The following is a 15838-nucleotide window of genomic DNA, read 5'->3' as shown; positions in this document are numbered from 1 at the left end:
ACATTCTACACGTTTCCTCGAGTTCAAATCCACCTCTGCCTAACAATATTCATATCGAAAGGCTTGTTGTTGATCTTGTGATTTGCCCCCTTAAAGGGGCACTTCACTGCACGACACACAATAGCTCTGCACATATTGCCCAAAACTATAATATTGTAGAATATTTTGCGCAAGCACCATCATCCATGTCTACACTCGAAGTATTGCAAACTTGTCCAAAACAACGCAAATATTTTCTTTTTACCATTGGTGGAGTTGACCCTCAGGATTCCATGCTAGCAATTTTCGGCATAGAGAAATGTCAGCCTCGCCTTTCGCACCAACTTGCCTTTCAGGTGCAGTTAATTTCGAAAGGTAGAGATATCCACAAAATGGTATTTGATGAAGGTGCTTCAACCTATGTCATGTCTAATAACATTTCTCAACACAACAATCACATATGCAACCACTTTGTGATCGCATCTCCTTGCTACCTGATCTCACAATGACTTCAACACTGCTTCTTTATAATTTTATGACTCGTCTTCAACAATCTGATCATTGGTTATTGTCTCATCTTCAAGCTCCGATGTGATCTAGGTATGAAAGACTGCCCATGTTGTTTTCTCGATTATCAATTCCCCTCTGCATCGCTTGCACCTGAATCTTGAATTCAATCTTCAGATTCAGATCTCTTCTCTTTAATCACATCACATGTTGGAATCTCTAAGATACGATATGATTCCTCCTTCAAGCACGCAGATCTCAATTATACAAAATCTATATTCATCTTTTCCCATTGAATCGTGATATCTCAATATTCCAAAATGGTCTTCACATGCCTAAATTTACAGGATCCATGTCGAGAATGGCTCTAAAACTTTCGCGTTCATTCACCGATCCGACTAGATGAACACCATCATTTTTCTTGCCCTTCAAACATTGGTTACACTATGCAGGAACAAATTGTTGTGAGTTTCACACAAGAAACTTAAAATTTTTCTTTGCTCCTCCTTGTGCCTCTACCAATATTCACATGAACTGATAAAAAATCTCAAGCTGGTCTATGTTTAACGTCCAGTGTTTACGGTCCCATGTTCCACAAGTTGGTCTATACAATGTTTTCTGTATTGATTTTATGCTCCACATGTAGACACCACATGAAGCTTGTCTTTGTGATTTACCATAGTTGCATTGACTCGGCTTCAAGGCTTACAAATAGCTTTCATGCTCACATTGAAGCATTTGAATGCAGCCTCCTTCCTAGAAATATTTCTCACATGGTTCTCAAGCCAATACAAGTGTGCAACCCTCACAAAACTCAAATACCAATTGAAGACAATTAATTAAAAAAAACGAATAATTCATTAGACAGAAATATCGTGGAAAAGGATTTTACGACTGCATGTATTTCACAAAGAATGATGATACAATATAAATACATCAGGATATGTCTCGAGATAGTTAGTCGATATTGGACATGAAATCTCTTGGTTGAGTGAATATCTCAACCACACAATAATCTAGGAGTCTAACTAGTTTGAGAGATTCTCTCAACCAACTAGACCTCAACAAACTCCCAAGTATTAGGAATAGACTCATTCTACAATTGACGAGCACATCAAAGAAAAGTAGGAATTATATCTTCTACCTTTCATAATTTTATTATTTTGGACTTATTGATTGTGAGTATGAAGCTGACACTAGAAGCATCAAATTATAGGTTATTATTTTTTTTTCAGAGGCCACCTTATATGATTAACTTTTGAATACATTCAGTATCTAGTCTATCTTCCTAGATAATTGGTGAATACAATGGAGGGCCATATTCTCAATATATGGAGTTATGTCCATACAATGGTTCAATTATTTGACTACTTTTCTTGTGAAATCCCTAACAAGTTGAGTATGTCAATATTGTGAATTCTACAAATATGTCAATGATGGTCAGAAGCGATTTTATCTTAAATGGTTCAAGTGATAAGCTCAAAGTTGTGGTGAGGGCCACGTGAACAACACCTTGGTGTGACTTAGCTTTTGAAACCTTGGGTTGAAATTTCATATATTATTTGGTTAATGAATGTTAATAAAAAAAAATCATCTCTTTCCACTGTCTTTAAAATCATTATCTTCATTTCCTCATCAATTTTATATGTTTTCTAACATTTTAGCTTTATATTGTATATCATAACGAGTTATGATTACAAGAAAATTAAATTTGGTTCTATCATAGAGGAATTAAAAGTGAAAACATATCCACCAATAAGTGGTCATTGAGATTGTTTATAATAATTACACCATATATTATTGTTTCTTTGCAATACATATTAATGAAATAGATAGCCTGTAAAAATACAAATATATAAACAATATAAGTATCTCAATATATAAAAATAAATATTAAAATATTAAAACATAATAAGCATATTTGAAAAAATAAAAGTATTAAATCTAGTCTGTTATGTAATCAAATACTCTCCCATATTATTTTAATAAAAAATATTATTTTGGAAGTCTATGTTATTGAATGAGTTAAACACATTGCAAATTAATAGCTAGACTTTATTTGGAGATAAAGAAATATTAGAAAATATTGATAAATGTAAAACTTAATCACTTAGTACCAATCCTAATAAACTCACAAAAATGTGACATATAAGCATATAACCTGAATTAATCATTTAACCAATTAAAATAAAAACCACTTACTACAACAATTAAAACTTGAATCCATAATTTAAGGAATGTAAACATTATTTGAAATCATAATATTTATTTTAATTATTGTTGACGAATTTAATAAAAAATTAATAAATTAGAATCATGGAAAGTTTATTTTTAAAATTTTTAGTTTAATATTAAAATTCCTTATAAAAACCAAATAAATTTTCAAATCATACTTTTGAATTTTTAAATTAATTCATTTATAATTTTAATAAAAAAAATTAATTTTTAAATAAATAACATAAAAAATATTTTGTATCATTCTATTCCCTAATCAATTTTTATAAGACATTATTTTTCCCTTTTACAAGACCTTACCTACTATAAAATACTTACTTATATTTAAAAAAGATTAATAAAAGCAAAAAGTTAAACATGTATTCATTTTATAATTTCATTTTACAATTTTATGATAATTGAAAAAAATGTTTACAAAACACCATGTCACAATAATTATGATACATTAAAAAAAAAAATTAAAAAAATGATCATTATGGATAAAACTTCTTTACTGTTGGTAAATTAACAAAACTTATTAGGGCACTATGATGGCATCAGTTTTATTCCACTGCATTGAAGATACACTCTCATCAACCACTCATCCAGGATGCCTTGGCATCAATCTCCTGGATAAATTCTTCAATATTTTTGTCTGAAGACCCACCTTCCGCCATTGCCTCCCTCGCTAATATCTTCCACCATAGAGCATTCTTCTTCATCTCAAAGCCTCTCTTAGTTTCCATGACCATCCTAATACATTTCTCCACTTCCGCCTTCTCTACCAGTCCATCTGCTGATCGTTTACTCAATCTCAATCCTGTCTTTCCATTTCTCTTCAATGTATAGGGAATTAAACATATGATCGCTCCATTGAGGCACTGCCAACATGGGAACTCCAAAGCTGAGTCCTTCTAGAGTCGAATTCCATCCACAGTGCGTCATAAATGCACTGACCGACACATGAGAAAGAAATTCCAGTTGTGGATACCATGGAACAATGAGTCCCTGATTAGAGGTTTCTTCTAGAAAACCCTCCGAAAAATTTTCATCATTGTAATTCTCTCCTTTGGAGATGGATGGTAGAATTACCCATATGAAGGGATATTGTCATACTCCCAGAATTTTTGTATGTAAACATTTTAATATATATATAATTCAAATGTGAATTTAATTTGTATCCATCCATGCATGCATGAAACCATTAACCAATGAAGGTGGTAACTCGGGATTTAATTAGACCCATGGGGCGAGTTAAATCTACACCATCGTTTGGGTATGGAAAGATGGGTCATGGATCTATGACTGTCGACATGGCCACCTCACTATTGATAAGTTTGGAATATCACATTAATACCTGCACTACCACTGTATGTGGCACGTGCAGCTCTGACTGATGCTGCTACTGCCTCGAGATCCCTATTCAATTGATGGTATTGGAGCCAACTTGGCAATCCAATGGCTATGTATGGCTCGAACTTGTTCACATTACTTGGTATCCTTTTCGAAATTCATTTCTCCACCATTTGTTTGCTCCATCGTTTGGTTGTTGCTCTCGTTCATGGGTTGTTTGGAATGTGTACGCCATTTTTCCTTGTGTAGCAACAGTTGAACTTGCTTCATGCGATCGGAATTCTGTATTTTGTTTGGCATGAGATTGCTATGTATGTCTAACTAATTCCATGTTCTTTTGCAGGATCCTCATGTCTCTGCCTTCGAGCTTGGCTTCAAATGGGACACAGTTCTCTAGAATTGGATTTAATTCTCAAATCTATCGGGTATGAGGGTTTCTCAAATCTGGTTATGGTCTTTAAATTGTTTTTTCCAGAATATTGTAGTGAGAGGGACCTTACCCTGAATTTGCTACAGTTATGTAATGTATTGCTCGGGTTTTAGCTCACCCGTCGAGACTCTATTACTTATGCATTATATTTATAATTTTTGTGAAGTAATTTGGCTTCGAGGGTTTTTACCTCAGAAGCCCTTAAGCTGCACAGGCCTATTGTAAATGTCTTAAGTTGTTCATACAACATGACCTCTTCTTGAGTTTATATTTCTCTATTAGTGCTAAATGTTGAATGATTATGAACTCAGGTTTATTGAATAATTTATATATATTGAATATTTGGAACATCCCCTTCTTGGGTTAATATATTTGTAAGGTTATGTTGTTTTCTCTATGAAATTGTCATGTATTTTGTCTTCCTATTACAACTCTCCAGTTTATTGAACCACAGAGTTTCACACGTGGTGCCAAAATATGAATAGTTGTACGTTCCATGCTTTAATATTCTCTTGGTTTCCTCAATTTATTATTGCACAAAATTAGGTGTACCGTTTTCAATTAAACACTCTCTTTCGACTTGCTTATCTGTTACGTAATATAATGTGATTTTTCTTAAACCCTTGTTTTTTGTTCGAATGATTTGCATACATGACTATGATAGCCTCTGTCAGGATTCTTCATTTGTTGTTTATAGTTTATCAGGAGCTCAAAAGAGAACCACCTTGTCTGTCAATTATTTGCCTTGTCTTTTACAGTTATTAGAAATTTTAGAAGAGAACAACATTGTTTGTCAATGTTTCCTCGTATTTTATAGTTATCAGGAATTGTTAATGGAGAACCACACTGTTTTTCGATAATTCCTGCTTTTTTATTTATGAGAATGTTCAGTACAGGTTCCTAGCTATTCACGTTTGTTGCCTGAAACTAAATCTTGCCCTTAAAAGAAATGTCTTAGTTAATCGACACTATGGAATTCCTACCCGTGGGGTTTTGGAAAATCACACTTTGATAGTTTCTTGCCATGCTCACTCGCACGACACAGGGTATTCCCTATTATGACCCCCTCAGAGCCATTCTCTGCTTGCGCACTAAAGAAGAAGTTCCCTCTGACATTGTAGGCCATTGTCTTCTGCAACTCTCCAGTTCCAGCATTTTGGTGATTTATTTCTATTTAATATGTATGTCCTTAAACAATTTTCTTCTGGCGTAAAGACCTATAATTTGCAGTTTCAATCTTTACGTGGCTAGGGTTTGATTTATAGGTTGGAACATCTCTGCCATGTAATAAACTTGCCACTCCCCTAAAGGGTTTCTCTGTCCTCAAGCACGGACTTCACATGACCCAGAATCTGTTGGAACCCTACAGATTCACTACAGTGAACGTTTTTCCTATAAGTTTTCCGGACTTACGAGGGTGCTAGGTGTACATCACTCTCCTGGTTTCCCTAAAAACCAAAGTGTCATTGATCAATCTGTTATTATTATTATTATTTTTGTTAAAGAGTCATAGCTATGCAGAGGTTACTGCTACAGTTCTCATTCCCTATGAATGACACAAAACTTAATTGTGCACAACAGTTATAATTTCCGTACATGTTTGTTCGATGTTCAAAGTATTACTTCAACAGAACCACTCACCTCTACTCCCTGTACTGTTGTGTCCTGCGAAGTTCTACAGAAGCTAAGCTTTCTCTTTGTCTCCCACTTCCAATCTGCCACCCAACCTTGAGATTCGTCTATCGGGACCAGAATCTCTCCCCCTTGCACTCCTGCAGGAACACTATCCTCACCAAGATATTTGCACCTAGTGCTTTGTTATCTAGTTATCACCAGACTTAGCCATCATTTTGTTTTTTTGTTCTCTTTTGCCTGTACTTATAACACAGATTTTTCCTCCCCTCTCCTCCTTTTCTCTGGAAACCCTTCCAGTTAGGAGAGGTAGTTAGGGTTGCAGTCACTGCAACCGTTTCTCAACTTCCCCCTCAGAAGTTGCCAACACTTCCAAGAAAACATTTCTTATCTTGTAAAAAAATAATAAAAATATTATTAATTCCAAAACAGCTAATAATGTCATATTTAGTTTTTCTTTTTACCACAGTAAAATAAAATATTTACATTTATCCCAAGGCATTACATCTCCCCCTCCTAAAATTAGACATCGTCCCGATGTCTTTTGGCCATGAACAACCCTGGATAAGCTTTTTTCATGAGCTCTTCATCTTCCCAGGTAGCCTTGTCAGGCCCAAAGTGCTGCCACTACACTTTAACTTGGGTAATAGCTCGCTTTCGCAACATTACTTCTCTCCGGTCGAGGATGTTTAGCGGTTCGAACAAGATTTCTCCTTCCGGTTCGATCTGCAACATGCAACATCTGAAGTCAATTTTCTTTTAACAGAAAACATTTCGACTAATTTATCGGAGATAATTCTCACCTGTATATCCTGCCACCTAATTACATGTTTAGGATCATAAACATATTTTTTTAACACGGAAACATGGAAGACATTATGGACCCATATATGACTTGGTAGAGCGAGTTGGTAAGCTACCAACCCAATTCTTGTTAAGACCTAGAAGGGTCCACAAAATTGGGGTGCCAATTTAGCACACCAATTCCACTGTAATGTGCTCTTTTTTGCTCGAATCCTCACATATACATGATCACCAACTTGATATTCCTTAAACATCCTTTTCAAGTTAGCAAAATTATTTTGCCTTTCCCGAGCTGCCTTTAGATTGACTCGCACTTTCTTAACCATTACCTCCATCTCGTTAAGCATGTCGGGTCCCAACATTAATCTGTCTTCCTGTCCACCCCAGCTTGAGGACGTGCGACACTTCTGCCCATACAATACTTCGAATGGGCTCATTTTCAATGATGTATGATAGCCATTATTGTATGCGAAATCGACCAAGTGTAGATAATCTTCCCACTTGGTCAGTTGTTGCATTACACATGCCCTTAACATGTCTTCCACCACCTGGTTCACCCATTCCATTTGTCCGTTAGTCTGAGGGTGATAAACTATGCTGAAATTCAACTCTTGTACTGTTTCTAATATTGCAAGGTTGGTATTGCGAGTCACCTCTCCAAGCTGTACCCATAATTCTGGGTTATTTCCAGGGCTTATTGCAGATCCCTGACCCATTAAAAACCTGTGTGGTCCATTGCCTGCCCTTCTCATGTTGACTGCCTTCTGTTTTCCTGGTCTTAGCCTAAGAAGAGAAATAGAAGAAAGATTAACACATTAACAATTTTTTTTTTTTAATTATTTATGAGTATAAATAAAATTGCAAAATGAAAATATGTGATGAACTCTCTTTAGCTAGTTATTTCCCAGAGGTCACAGTTTTGAAAAACGTGGCTCTGATACCACTTGTCATACTCCCAATTTTTTTTTTATTTTTTTTCAAACTATGAGCATATGCATATTCCAATGCTATTTAATCGCTTCGTATGTAAACATTTTAATATATATATATATATATATATATATATATATATATATATATATATATATATATATATATATATATATATATATATATATATAATTCAAATGTGAATTTAATTTGTATCCATCCACGCATGCATGAAACCATTTACCAACGAAGGTGGCAACTCGGCATTTAATCAGGCCCATGGGGCGAGTTAAATCTACACCATCGTTTGGGTATGGAAAGACGGGTCATGGATCTATGACCATCGACATGGCCACCTTACTATTGATAAGTTTTGAATATCACATTAATACCTACACTACCACTGTACGTGGCATGTGTAGCTCTGACTGATGTTTCTACTACCTCGAGATCCCTATTCAATTGACGGTATTGGAGCCGACTTGGCGATCCAACAGCCATGGACAGCTCGAACTTGTTCACATCACTTGGTCTCCTTTTGGAAATTCATTTCTTTGCCATTTGTTTGCTCCACTGTTTGGTTGCTGCTCTCATTCATGGGCCTGTTCGCTCTGTGAACCAGGCTTCTGTGAGATATCAGGAGGTGCTCAGAATGCTAAAGCTTGGTCCTTGCACCCAAATCCGGTTACAGGTAAGCCATTTAATTGTTTGGACTGTGTACATCGTTTTTCCTTGTGCAGCAACGGTTGAACCTGCTTCATGCGATCAGAATTCTTTGTTTTGTTTGACATGAGCTTGCTACGTATTTCTAACTAATTCCATGTTCTTTTGCAGGATCCTCACGTCTCTGCCTTCGAGCTTGGCTTTGAATGGGACACAGTTCTCCAGAATTGGATTTAATTCTCAAATCCACCGGGTATGAGGGTTTCTCAAATCTGGTTATGGTCTTTAAATTGTTTTTTCCAGAATACTGTAGTGAGAGGGACCTTACCCTGAATTTGCTACAGTTATGTAATGTATTGCTCGGGTTTTAGCTCACCCGTCGAGACTCTGTTACTTATGCATTATATTTATAATTTTTGTGAAGTAATTCAGCTTCGAGGGTTTTTACCTCAGAAGCCCTTAAGCTGCACAGGCCTATTGTAAATGTCTTAAGCTGTTCATATAGCATGACCTCTTCTTGAGTTTATATTTCTCTATTAGTGCTAAATGTTGAATGATTATGAACTCAGGTTTATTGAATTATATATATATATATATATATATATATATTGAATATTTGGAACATCCCCTTCCTGGGTTAATATATTTGTAAGGTTATGTTGTTTTCTCTATGAAATTGTCATGTATTTTGTCTTCCTGTTACAACTCTCCAGTTTATTGAACCGCAGAGTTTCACGCGCAGTGCCAAAATATGAATAGTTGTATGTTCCATGCTTTAATATTCTCCTGGTTTCCTCAGTTTATTATTGCACAGAATTACGTGTACCGTTTTCAATTAAACACTGTCTTTCAACTCGCTTATCTGTTACATAATATAATGTGATTTTTCTTAAACCCTTGTTTTCTGTTCGAATGATTTGCATACATGGCTATGACAGCCTCTGTCAGGATTCTTCATTCGTTCTTTATAGTTTATCAGGAGTTCAAAAGAGAACCACCCTGTCTATCAATTATTTGCCTCGTCTTTTACAGTTATCAGAAATTTTAGAAGAGAACAACATTGTCTGTCAATGTTTCCTCGTATTTTATAGTTATCAGGAATTGTTAATGGAGAACCACACTATTTTTTGATAATTCCTACTTTTGTATTTATGAGAATGTTTAGTACAGGTTCCTAGCTATTCATGTTTGTTGCCTGAAACTAAATCTTGCCCTTAAAAGAAATGTCTTAGTTAATCGACACTGTGGAATTCCTACCCGTGGGGTTTTCGAAAATCGCACTTTGATAGTTTCTTGCCATGCTCAATCACAAAACACAGGGTATTCCTTATTATGACCCCCTTGGAGCCATTCTCTTCTTTCACACTGAAGAAGAAGTTCCCTCCGACTTTGTAGGCCATTGTCTTCTGCAACTCCACAGTTCCAACATTTTGGTGATTTATTTCTATTTAATATGTATGTCCTTAAACAATTTTCTTCTGGCGTAAAGACCTATAATTTGCAGTTTCAATCTTTATGTGGCTAGGGTTTGGTTAATAGGTTGGAACGTCTCTGCCATGTAATAAACTTACCACTCCCCTAAAGGGTTTCTCTGTCCTCATGCAAGGACTTTGCATGACCCAGAATCTTTTGGAACCCTACAGATTCACTATAGTGAACATTTTTCTTATAAGTTTTCCGATCTTACGACGGTGGTAGGTGTACATCACTCTCCCGGTTTCCCTAGAAACCGAAGTGTCATTGATCAATCTGTTATTATTATTATTATTGTTTAAAGAGTCATAGCTGTGCAGAGGTTACTGCTACAGTTCTCATTCCCTATGAATGACACAAAACTTAATTGTGCACAGTAGTTATAATTTCCATACCTGTTTGTTCGATGTTCAAAGTATTACTTCAACATAACTACTCACCTCTGCTCCCTGTACTATTGTGTCCTGCGAAGTTCTACAGAAGCTGAGCTTTCTCTTTGTCTCCCGCTTCCAATCTGCCACCCAACCTTGAGATTCGTCTTTCGGGACCAGAATCTCTCCCCCTTGCTCTCTTGCAGGACCACTGTCCTCAGCAAGATATTTGCACCTAGTGCTTGGCTATCTGGTCATCACAGACTTAGCCATATTTTAGTTTTTTTTTGTTCTCTTCTGCCTGTCCTTACAGCGCAGATTTTGCCTCCCCTCTCCTCCTTTTCTCTGGAAACCCTTCCAATTAGGAGAGGTAGTTAGGGTTGCAGTCACTGCAACCATTTCTCAACTTCCCCCTCAGAAGTTGCCAACATTTCCAAGAAAACATTCCTTATCTTGTAAAAAAAATGATACAAGTATTATTAATTCCAAAATAGCTAATGATATCATATTTAGTTTTTCTTTTTACCACAGTAAAGTCAAATATTTAGATTTATCTCTGGGCATTACAGATATCCACTGGCCTTCAACCCAAGAGCTATCTCATGAGTTTGTTCTTTTGAAAGAGTTGCAAGGCTTCCAAAATAAACGTACACAACCCTTGCAGGCTCCTTCCTATTCAACCAGTTCGTGCATTTTATGGTTTTCCACAACTTTGCACCCAAGTCTGTGTCTCGGGGACTCCGTCCCTCCAAGAAAGCAAAGGGTATGACAGGACCAATAGTGTGAAACGGAGGTACTAATTTTATTGAGTTGTTTTCTTCTGATTCAATTTCGTAAAACGAATTTCCCAGTACCCATGTCACATCTGGGAGAAACTTAAATTGTAACACACCTAATCGCAAGATAGCATGAAAGGGATTGGAAAGTAGTAGAAAGGATGGTAGATTAGAGTGACTCAGTGGTGGAAGTCCCTTTATTTCTATCACCTCAGTAGTATTCAACATTTTGTGCCATTCGGTTGCATGAGAAAAGAAAGAAGATCAAGATAGAATTAGTAGGGGCATCTTTATTAAGAAATTTGATAAGCAACTAGTTTAGAATTCCAAAATATTCATAAAATCTATAATTCTAAAATATATCTAAAATTTATAACCCAAATAAATTTATAATTAAAAATATCATAAAAATCAGATAAATGCTTTTTTTTGGGGGGTATAAACCTACCCAATTTTATGAAAAAATGGTGATAAAGCAAATATGCCGCACCCAGAAGAAAGTCGAAGGAATGCTAAACTTTTTTGAAACATTGGGAACCCAAGCAAGAAAAGAGCCATAGATGATGCAAGAAATCTTATTGCCTTGAGCATTGAGCCTCTCTACCAGATTTCCTAACGTCACTTCTCCTATCTTCGACAACATGTCTGTCACTATCTCTACGTTGTTCTAGTCGACATCTGCTGCAAGTCCGTCTGAGATGGTCTCAAACCGAATTTCCTCACTTTTATCTGAGGTTCCCATACTGCGCCTATCAGGAACACGACTCAGGAACTCAAATCAACGCACAGCAGGTCACATTGCTCTGATACCATATCAGAGAACAAAAGCACTCCAAAGCTTTGAACTTTACGTGATCTGTTATCTCCTAGATAAACATATGTTCCATCAATGTTTTCATAATATTCATCAAACCATTCCTTATTACAAGACATATGGAGTGATGCACCAGAATCAATGAACCAAGCATTCACATCATCATTTTCCATAGACAATGCAACATCAGAAACAAACAATTTAATATTTTTAAATCCATCACTGGTTGAGGTATCTTTGTCCACAAAATTTCCATTATGCCTTTTGTTTCTTTGCCTAGACTCATTATATTTCTTTTTATAGCAATCTTTAGAATGATGGCCAGGTTTGCCACAATAATAACAATCATCATTTCTCTTATCATGGATTGGAAATTTTGATTGTGTCATACATTTTTGTTTTGCTTGAAACATGCCTCCTTTGTTCTTGTCCCATGGCTTGCCCCTATATGGATATTTGCCCTTGGCTACCAACGCCAAATCCGAACTACTAGAGCCCAAATTAAAGCTCTTCATCCTCTCCTCCTCTTGTAGAAGAATTCCTGTCAATTCATCAAATGTAGGGGGTTTCTCTCTAGCTGAAAGACTTGAAACAAAAATTTGATAATCTTGCACTAAGACATTTAATGTGATGGTGACTAAGTCAGTACTAGACATCTTTTCACCAATATCACCTAGCGTATCACTTAAATCTTTGACACGAGATATGAAATTGCTTATATTTTCATTTGTTTCCATTTTTAGAGATAAAAGCTTAGTCTTCAAAAGCAAGATCCGATTTGTATTTGTTGTTTGATACAAACCCTTCAACGTATCCCATGTTTCTTTTGATGTCCTACAATCTCTGATGTGAAGAATAATGTTTTCCTTTAGAGACATACACAGCAACACCTTTGCTTTCGTCTCCCTTCTCTCCCAATCTGGAATAGAACCTAAAATAGTGGGTTTGGGTTCATCCCCACTCACAATGGACCACAAATTATAACCTTCTAAAATAGTCAGTAACTTGAATTTCCAAGTCACATAATTTCCTCCATCAAGTTTGGTGGATTCATTCATATAAGTATCAGACAATAAATTTTCCATGATAAAAAAAACATTCTCCAATCAGCAAAATGCCACCAAATCTAAATCCAAATACACCAAATTTCACTAAATCTCATAAAACTTTCACCACATCAAACAAATACTAAATAGCTTATCACTCCATTATAATCTTCTCATTAAAAATAAGCACCCCCTTTTTAAATTTAGTCTCAAGACTTGAAATAAAGCTCCCAACAAAATCTTTTAACTCAAAACACTTTCACTTTTTTTTAAATATCATGAAAATTATTTGCTTAAAATAATATTTGCAACACAACAAATATTTCACTTACAACACTTACAGAAAGCCTGATACTTGCAGCATTCACTAGCAGCTCCACGTTCACCGCTTACAATCTCTAGGTTCAGGATGTAAGTGATGGCGCTCTCTAACATGTTTCCATTTTATAGATTGGAAACTCACACAAGGGACATGTCGCCGTAATTGGACAATGGTTCTAACCACAAATCTAAATGCAAAAGATTTCACACCCTTGGATCTACTACTAACACGTAGATTCGGGCCAATGGTCCTCAACGTAGAGACTGAAAGATTTTGAATGCTTCGGCACATTCACACACTCTACCCTCGCCTCTTCTTCAATCTGCTCCTCTACTCTTCCATTGTTCCTCCACTTCTCATTCAACAATTTCTGCAACGGATCAAATAGCTAACAATGTTCTCTGTCCAGCGCACTACAACAAACAGCTTCAAGAAAAACACTCCCAGGTGGCACACAATCTACCACTGTTCACAAAGATGAGATCTCACTCCTTGAGACCTTCACTCCACCGAGCCCTCCTCTACTATGGCAATAGTTGCAGAAGAATATCAAATGCTTCAACCAAAAGTAGACCTGAATTAGATAGAAGAATTTGAAGACACTCATGCAATACTGAAATGATTAATGCCAGTTTTCCCAATTTTCTCAAGTAAAAGTTTTAAGCTTTGGGCAATTAAAATGGAAGGATTGCTTGGTTTAGTAGATTTACAGAAATTTGTCCAAGAAATTTCTATGAATATGAATGATAATTGTAGAAGTGCAATAGCATTACTTCTCGTTATATCAACTCTAGATGAAAATATTTTGTCTAGTATTTACATGAATTTGGTGAAAGGCATAATGCAATAATATTTTGGAATGTTCTTGAAATGAAGTACAGTATGGAGGGGAGTGAGAAAGTTGAAGATGATGAAAGTAGTGGTGTTAAAAATGGTGATTGTGTTTAAAGCATCATAATTGGGATCAAGACTGAAAGTATATTTGTAGTTGACAATAGAGTAGCATGTGATAGTGAGGAAATTACATGTGATGCAGAAACATATGAAGTCAAATTTGATGATAATTATGTGTCTCATGAAGAGTGGTTCAATCTCATGCAAGAAAAACATCTTATTGATGAGTTGTTGTTTGGTGAGAAGAGTTGCCTACCTCCATACACAAATCAAATGCAGGACAACATGTTTGCAGCAACAAAAGAATTGACAAAAGAGGTTGAAGACATGAATCAATCAACTATGTCAACAAAGAAAAATGAAGGAAGCAAAGCTCTCTTCAAAGAGCACAATGACAAGAATCAGTATGGTTACTTTTATGAATCTAACGTTGTTTTTAAGTGTGCAGATATTGACAGCCAAGAAGAAGCAATAAAAGAAGAAATTGCAAGCATTAAGGACAAGTATAAGTCTCAAGAACGTGAAGCAATATTGAATACAAAGAATGTTAATCTGCAATCAAGAAAGGAGAATCTCAATCACTATCTTATGACAAGAAAGGTGAAAATGAAACGGCACCAGCAAAGGAAAAGGAACAAGCATGGACCCCTTAGCAAGAAGTCAAAAATGAAATGTTTTGCTGTAAGCCTAGCTAAGACTTAAACTAGAAGGCATGTCAATCAAGAGTATAGTGTCTTATAGTATATTTGTCATATGGTTGGAATTAAGGGGGAGTGTTGGAAGGAACTAATTCCAACCACCCTCATTAATGTAGTTGCTAGATTAATCTAGATAATACAACAGATGTTTCAAAGTGCAAGTTCTAGAAGTCGGCGTAGTCATCACTGTTAGTCGGCGTAGAGCGGCTATAGTCAGCATGTTAGTCGGCGTAGAGCGACTATAGTCGGCATGTTAGTCGGCGTAGAGAGGTTATAGTGGGCGGATTTAGGTAGATAATAAATAACATTTAGATAGATAATAAATAACAATAAGTGAATAGCTGTAGTGAATTATATGTGTTGCAATGTAATGAATAAGCTCATTCTATGAGTCTTCAAGTTTCTGATAGCGCCTTGTGCCTGTAACATGCTCTTACGACTTTCCTCGGTTGTCACAAAGGTGACCTCCAGATTTTTCGAGGCAAGCCTCTTGGCAAACTACAGCATTGGATTGATATGGCACTGCGCTGGGTAGGACACCACCAAAATGCGAAGCTCGCTGTAGTTAAACGCCACCGAAGATCCCATTCCCTTATACTCTAACGACTACCAGCTAAAAATTGTTACACAAAGTGTCCAACTTCTGAAATTGAAAAAAATAACACATTAGGTATGATTAGAGTTGATGGATAATAATGGAATTGTGATTTTTTGGTGTGGGGATTTTATGGAAAAAAATAAGGTGAAATTTTGATTTGTGTTATTTAAATTAGTTTTTTTGATTGTATAGTTGGTTCAACATTTTGAAAAAGCTACATTTCCATTGTGCAGAGTAATTTCAATAGCGAGTCCTAATCTATGGGAGACCGAGGATGAATTCTTGTAGCTGCCACTATAACACCATGAGTACATCCAACTACGTGCAAGTCGAT

General features: G+C 36.0%; 1 pseudogene; it reads right to left on the bottom strand.

Moving 5' to 3' along the window:
• Positions 1-3342: 3342 nt before the first annotated feature.
• Positions 3343-15494, bottom strand: LOC149197707 (UDP-glycosyltransferase 74E1-like; annotated as a pseudogene).
• Positions 15495-15838: the final 344 nt, after the last annotated feature.

The sequence above is a fragment of the Pinus tabuliformis genome, chromosome 2_2 (genome assembly GCF_031772625.1).
Source record: "Pinus tabuliformis cultivar Carrire ecotype Pingquan chromosome 2_2, CPIR1, whole genome shotgun sequence".
NCBI classification, from domain to species: domain Eukaryota; kingdom Viridiplantae; phylum Streptophyta; class Pinopsida; order Pinales; family Pinaceae; genus Pinus; species Pinus tabuliformis.
This window is presented reverse-complemented; position numbering and strand designations above follow the sequence as displayed.